Source organism: Bufo bufo, chromosome 2 (assembly GCF_905171765.1).
Source record: "Bufo bufo chromosome 2, aBufBuf1.1, whole genome shotgun sequence".
In the NCBI taxonomy this organism is placed as follows: Eukaryota; Metazoa; Chordata; class Amphibia; order Anura; family Bufonidae; genus Bufo; species Bufo bufo.
In genome coordinates, this window is record NC_053390.1 from 331,092,862 (window position 1) to 331,100,847 (window position 7,986).

Consider the following 7,986-nt stretch of genomic DNA (forward strand, 5'->3'; position numbering starts at 1 on the left):
GGGCTAATAGTGAAAAAAGTTAAATAAATAAAAAAACACCAATATATTAAAATTTTAAATCGCCCCCTTTCCAATCTTACATATAAAAATATATAAACAATAAAAAAAAAACATATTAGATATCGCTGCGTCTGAAAATGTTTGAACTATTAAAAACATAAAAAAATAATTCCTGTACAGTGAACGCCATAAACAAAAATAAAACACACTATTTGCCATTTTTTTTTCATCTTTTCCCCCCCTAAAAATTTAATAACGGTGATTAAAAAGTTGCAAATACCACAAAAATGGTACCAATAAAAATACAGTTGGTTCCGCAAAAAACAAGCCCTCTGTAGACCGAAATATTAAAAGTTTTTTTTTTCCAAAGGTTAATTTTTAGTATTAAAAAAACTACAAGTTTGTTATTGCCGCATTCGTATTGAGCTGCAGAATAAGGATGTCAGGTAATTTTTAGGACATAACCTTGGTGTAATTTTGCCACAAAGATTTTTTTTTCCGTTTTCCAATACAAGACATGGTAAATTAAATGGTGCCATTAAAAATACAAAAATAAGCCCTCATATAGCTATGTGAACGGAAAAATAAAAACGTTATGGTTACTGGAATGTGGTGAGGAAAAATCCAAAATAGGAAAATAGGCCTGGTCTTTAAGGGGTTAAACCTTTCCTGGCACCGGAGAACTGCTCTGCTTTATCTATAAACTATACTGTACTATTGACTAACTACAGGATATAATACGGTGCGTCATTTTAACTATTTTACTCATCCAACCGTAATTAATGAAATGTTTGTACCATTTATTTTTCTACAGCCGTGTTTCTCAACTCTTATATGACAAGTACCCTGTACTCAAACAAACACATTGAAGGCTATGATCATATACTGTGCTGCTCATAAAAAGCATATAAAAAGCACTGGGCAAACACTTGCTAAAATCAACGCTTGGAATCCCAGGGTACACGTCCTACAGGTTCAGAACCTAGGATTCACAAGGTAAGTATTGTGTGTAACATGCTAACTTACAGATACTACAGATAACTTTTGGCATAAAACACTTGGAGTAACATGCTGGAATTGTCCTCCTGAAGCCATCTTGTACACGGACACAAATATTTGTGTCACACCACTTTCTTTCAACATGTTTCTACACTATCATGGTAGGGTGCTGAAAAGAAATAACACGTGGCACGGCTTATGCTCCATAAAATTCTGCTAATATTTTGCTAAGTAAATCTCCCCTGGGTGAATGTTGATTCAGCCAACACCTATTCCTCCTGACCCCCACCATACACATACATACTTGGTGCGGCCAAAAGGCAAATGCCAAACAGCATGCCTGATCCTTCTCTCCCCCAACATCTGCTGTGTATGACCCTCTTTACAAACTGGTTGCAGTCACCCTTTATGCACTACTTTACAGTTCAGAAGGAGGAATGATTCTCACAAATACACCTGGAAGCATATGCAGCGCATCACTGACCAAGGGCCGAAACCCCTTCAGGACACAGCCAGTTTTCATCTTATGGACAGAGCATCATTTTACAAATCTGACACGCGCCACTTTATGTGGTAATAGCTTTGGAATGCTTTTACTTATTCAAGTAAACAATGAGACTGTTTTCTCGGGACACATTGTACTTCATGTTAGTGGTAAATTTGGGTCGCTATGTTTTACCTTTATCTATATTTAAAAAAATCAAAAATATATGGAAAATTTGGAAAAATTAGCAATTTCATAAAGAGTGATACCTCTCAAAATAGTTATTAATTAACATTCCCCATATGTCTACTTTATGTTGGCATCATCTTGTAAATGTCACTTAATTTTTTATTATAGCTTTAGAAGGCTTTGAAGGGCTTACATCAGGGATGCTCAACCTGCGGCCCTCCAGCTGTTGCAAAACTACAACTCCCAGCATGCCCTAATAGCTGTAGGCTGTCCAGGCATGCTGGGAGTTGTAGTTTTGAAACAGCTGGAGGTCCGCAGGTTGGGCATGCCTGGCTTACATATTAGGAAACACCCTTCACCCCTGGACATGACTTGGCCGTATCACTAAAACCCTGTATTCCTCAATGGACATTACAGCCACCATCACAAGAGTACTATTGCCCGCCATAGATTCTACAGGAGGAGACTTGAGACAGATCGAGAGGGAAGGGGGCCATAACTCCCATCCTTCCTTAAATTCATTAATTGTTATCTGGGAACAATTGCACTGTGTTCAGTTGGAACTGTGTTTTATTATCATTGGATGAACTACAACTCCCATTTTGCAGTTAAGTAAAAAGAGATGTTTATTCTGTTAAATCTGACCTGGTTACTGACTCCTGTACCATACATCTGACTAAAGCTAATGTGATTGACTGCAACAGCCAGAGCCACTACCACAACCGTCCTCCACTCCAGCTCCTCAGGGACTTGCTGCAGAAACACCCCAAAAGTGGCCTCATTTTGGAAACTACACCCCTCAAGGAATTTTTTGACCCAACAGGCATTTCATACAATTTAGAGACACTTGGATGTGAAAATGTAATTTCTTCCAGGAAAATGTTGCTTTAGCCCCATATTTTTTTTTTTCACAATGGGTGCTCCTCACAAGGCACCTCAAAATTTGTTAAGCATTTATTCCTGAATACAGCAACAACCCATATGATTTTGTAAAACTGCTACATGGGCAGACAGAAGGGTTCAGAAGGGAAGGAGTGCCATTTGAATTTTGCTGCTGGTTTCTAGCACTAAATCACATTTGAAGAGACCTTGAGGTACCCGTACAGTGAAAACCCCTAATAAGTGACATCATTTTGGAAACTACACCCCGTTATTTATAAAGGGGTTGAGTGAGCATTTTGACACAACATGTATTTTGCAGAAATTAATGAGCAGAGTACTGTGCAGAATAAAAATTTAAAGTTTTTCACAGATATGGCTTTTCAGTCCCCAATATGCTGTGTCCAGATCTTCCCATCTGAGACACACCACACCCCTTAAATTATTAGGCTGGTTCTTCTGGGTACAGAAATGCTATAAATATGGACAAAAACTGCTGTTTGAGTACACTGCAGGGTTTAGAAGGGAAAGAGCAACTTTTGACTTTTGCAGCACAGATTTTGATGGATTGGTTTAAGAGTACCATGTTGCTGTCGCACAGCCTCTGGGGTACCAAGTACAGACATTTTTTCTGAGAACCATATGTGAAGTGGGCTTTAGTAGTGGCTGGTACTTTGGTATCAATGCCCACTTTGGATTCCTATTTAAAAATGTTTTTAAATTATGCAGATAGGAATACCGTACTAATTCACCGCAGTTTTACGCAACTTCGGGTGATACAAAGTTTGCCTACTTGGAGACAATACATTTTGCGTATGAATACATACCTTGTTGTGATCCTACCTACGATATGGCATCATGGCTGAATAGCCTGAAAAAAAGGTTCATCAATGTGTTGTATATGTAAGTGTCTAACCGTAGTGTGTAGTTAGGACCCTCCCCCTAGGAAGCTCAGTTATTTTAAATCATTCCCAGAGAACCCCTTTAATGATAAAAAAAAAAGTCATTGTTATGCCAAAATGGTACCAATAAAAACTACAGCTTGCCCACAAACAAAAAAACCAAGCTCTCACACAGGTCTTTAGACAGAAATGTTATTATGGGTGTCAGATTGTGGTGGTGCAAAGAAATTTTTTAATTAAAATTCTAAGTTTTTATTTATTTAAGTAGTAAAACATAAGAGAAACCACAAATTTGGTATCACTGTAATTGTACTGACCCGCAGAATAAGGTTCAAGAATAAGCGAACAGTGAATGCTATAATAACAAAACCCAAAATACCTTGGCAAAATTGTGCCAAGTGCCCAAGTGTCTAAGCACTGCACAGGTCTCCCTAATGGCCCCGCTTGGCAGAAGCCCCAATATGGGCCGTTTAACTCTTTACGTGCCATGGGCAATAGTGCCCGCGGCATGTTAGCAGTTACAGAGGGAGAAAACTCTCTCTGTCTCCCATCAGGACCCGCAAATGAGATTGCAGAGTGCCGATGTCAATTACATATAAAATACATTGCGCTATATGACTAGTGCAATGTATTTTAGAAGCAATCAAAACCGATTAACTATTATAGTCGCTATGTGAAAATTTGCGTTTTATTAGATTAAAAAAAATTCCAGGTAAAAAGTACACATTTTTTCCATTAAAAAAAATGCTTTTCAATGGAAAAAATTGCAAAGATAAATCTCCTAAACATATTAGGTATTGCCACAGCCGTAATAACCCACATTACACAGCTGTAATTTATCTGGTACTGTGAACGTTGTGAAAAAAATAAATAAAAATTGCTGCATTTTGCTTATCCGCCACAAACAAAAAATAAAAGGTGATCAAAAAGTGTTATATACCCCAAAATGATAGAAATGAAAACTACAAGGAGTCTCGCAAAAATCAAGTCCCCAAACAGCTCCGTAGAAAGAAAAAGAAAAAAAGTTATGTGTGGGATGAGCTGATGCAAAAACATTTTCTTCTTTTTAAAAAAGGGGTCTTTTATTGTGCAAAAGTAGTAAAACGTAACTATATATATTTGGTATTGTTGTAATCGTACTGACCCAGAGAATTATATTTATGCCAAAAAATGAATGTAGCAAATTTCATAACGTAAAAACTCAGTGCCAGTATTTCAATTTTTTCCCATCCCACCTTCCAGAAAGAGTTAATAAATGTTAACCAGTAAATTATGTGTATCCCAAAAGGGCACCATTAAAAACTAGAACTTATCCTACAAAAAACAAGCCCTTATACTACATTGACAGAAAAATAAAAATTTGTAGCTCTTGGAAAGTAACGATAAAAAAATGAAATAAAATCACTTGGTCATTTAGGCCCAAAACAGGCTTGTCACTAATGGGTTTAGAAAGCCATCTCTACTTTACAGTACTCAAGAAAGAGAGAGAAAGAACTACTGTAGAAGGTCCAGAATCTTCATGGCCGAGAATTAGATTCAGTCAGTAAAGTATTCACTGTTTAAGCGCTCATGCACACCAACGTACTTTCTTTCCGTGTCCGTTCCGTTTTTTTGTGGACTGTATGCAAACCCATTCATTTCAATGGGTCTGCAAAAAAAACGGAAGTTACTCTGTGTTCATTCTATTTCCATATTTCCATTCCGCAAAAAAAATAGAACATGTGCTGTTATTGTCCGCATTACGGACAAGGATAGTACTGTTCTATTAGGGGCCAGCTGTCCCGTTCCACAAAATACAGAATGCACACAGATGTATTTTTTGCGAATCTGTTTTTTGCGGACTGCAAAATACATACGTTCGTGTGCATGAGCCCTAACGCTGATAAAGACTTTACAGCAGTGAGAGGCACATTTCTAATACGCCTTTACACACTTTGATACTGTCCTGGTCAGCCATATCTTAACCCTGTACCCTTCAGCTAGTGGCGTACATAGAGAAGTAAGGGCCCGATAGCAAGGATCAAACCAGGCCCCCCACAGGACGGAAGGGTTTCCACCTAAATATCTGACCCTTGGGCCGTTTTTTTTTCCACTGCCTCATTTGCTAAAAGTTGTTCCTTTAGAGGGTAGAGTCCTGACCAAGTTTTCTCCCCCAGTAGAAGAGGAAATGATCCCAACTAAGACTGGGCCCCCTCTTGCCCTGGGCCCAATAGCAGTCGCATGGTCTGCCGCTATGGTAGTTACCCCCTTCCCTCAGCTGGAAATTATAGACAAGTTTTCAAAAACCACATTGCCAACCTTAGATTCTGCAGCGAGAGACTTTGGAGAGATACAGGAAAGGAGTACTAGAACATCTTTCCTGTATCCATACATTGCTAATTACTATAATGGAAGATTTGCACTGTGAATTGTTTGAAACTGTGTTTTGATATTGTTGGATGTACTACAACTCCCATTTTGCACTTTAGTAAAGAGAGAAGTTCATTTTCTACAACTGGTCTGGTTTCTGACTCATACACCATATGCCGGCCACAGTACCTACATCTCCTTGTACCCATGCAACACTCATAACACCAAGAGCACCCCAACTACCATCAGGTTGTTCTGTCTTCTCTGAGGACCTGACCTACTTCTGCTAGATGACAGGAACAGGAGCTGTAAACCCACGCTGTACATTTACAATAATGCAGGTTTAAAGCCAAGGACCATGCATCATACATTAAGTGTTATAATATTTACAGAAGGTAAATCCTAAACAATTTGAGCCATAGAAAGTGTCCTTAAAAGGTGTACAGGTTTAGGTAGAGCCCGAGAAGTAGTGAGCCTGACATCCAGGTTGATATGGTCACCTTACATATGGTTCTGTACTCTGGGAAGACAGCCAGCATATTCCCCAGGACATTAAGAGTTTAGTTATTCATGTCTCAACACAGAATTAAATTTCAGAGAAGAGATAATATAACCTGACAGAGCAGGAGGTTATATTAAAGACTATATATAGTACAGTGGATAAAAAGTGTTCCTGTTTTACAAATAACAGAGAACGGAAAAGAAAGTATGAGTATAAGATCTGATACCATACAGTTGGCCTCTATCCCCTCCCAAGTAAATACCACTGTTAGGGTATGGCTACAATGGACACAGCCTTGATCACAGGGGCATCACCATTGTCGCCATACCCTTAATGAGGATGAATGCACACTTGTCCCCGATTTCCAAAACTTCAAATACCTTAGGCATAGTGTAGCAATCATGATAGTGCATTCACCAAGCTACTGAATTGAACCCGTTCTCAAAGCATTTTTAGTCCTACAAGATTTCAGAGCTTTAGATCAGTATTCGAACTCCTGAATTAAAAAAATTCAACCAAAGGTGAGGGAAAGCCAACCAGGAGATTGTAGTTCGCCCTGCTGACAAAGGAGGCGCTACAGTAATATTGGATAGAACATCAAATATTCAAGAGGCACTCAGAATCTTGTCTGAGAATTTTTAAGAGGACAGAGTTTGATCCTTACAGTTAACCTCATCAGTATATCGAACCATTTACTGAATAAAAAAGAATGTGAGCTCCTTACAATGTCAAATTGTCAGACACATATATTCTATTACCTACCTAAATACATAAATCACTAACAAACCCACCTGGTCAACGGATATTATCTGGAATCAATTCTCTAACTTTTAACTTGTCCCATTATATGTCCTAGTGTTGCTTTCATATTTGCAGGACTATCCACATTACATCCGGGCCATTTACCCCCTTCCTGACCAGGCCTAATTGTGCTAATCTGACATGTGTCACTTTATGTGGTAATAACTTTGGAACGCTTTTACTTATCCAAGCCATTCTGAGATTGTTTTCTCGTGACACAATGTACTTTATGTTAAAGGTAAATTTCAGTCCATATGTTTTACCTTTATTTATAAAGAAAATTCCAAGTTTACCTAAAGTGTAAACATGTACTATTTTCTAAATTTGAATTTCTCTGCTTTTAAGATGCATAGTGATTCATCATAAAGTAGTTATTAACACCTTAAGGACCAGGCCATTTTTAGCAAATCTGACATGTGTCACTTTATGTGCTGATATCTTTCAAACACTTTTATTTATCCAAGCCATTCTGAGATTGTTTTCTCGTGACACATTGTACTTCATGATAGTCATAAATTTGAGTCAATATATTCCACCTTTATTTATGAAAAAATCCCAAATTTACCCAAAAAATTGAAAAAATTAGCAATTTTCTAAATTTCAATTTCTCTGCTTTTAAAACAGAAAGTGACACCTCATAAAATATTTATTACTTAACATTCTCCATATGTCTACTTTATGCTGGCATCATTTTGTAAATGTCATTTTATTTTTTTAGGATGTTAGAAAGCTTAGAATTTTAGAAGCAATTTCTACTAAAATGTTTAAGAAAATTGCCAAAACCCACTTTTTAAGGACCAGTTCAGGTCTGAAGTCACTTTGTGGGGCTTACATAGTGGATACCCCAATAAATCACCCCATTGTAAAAAACTACACCCTTC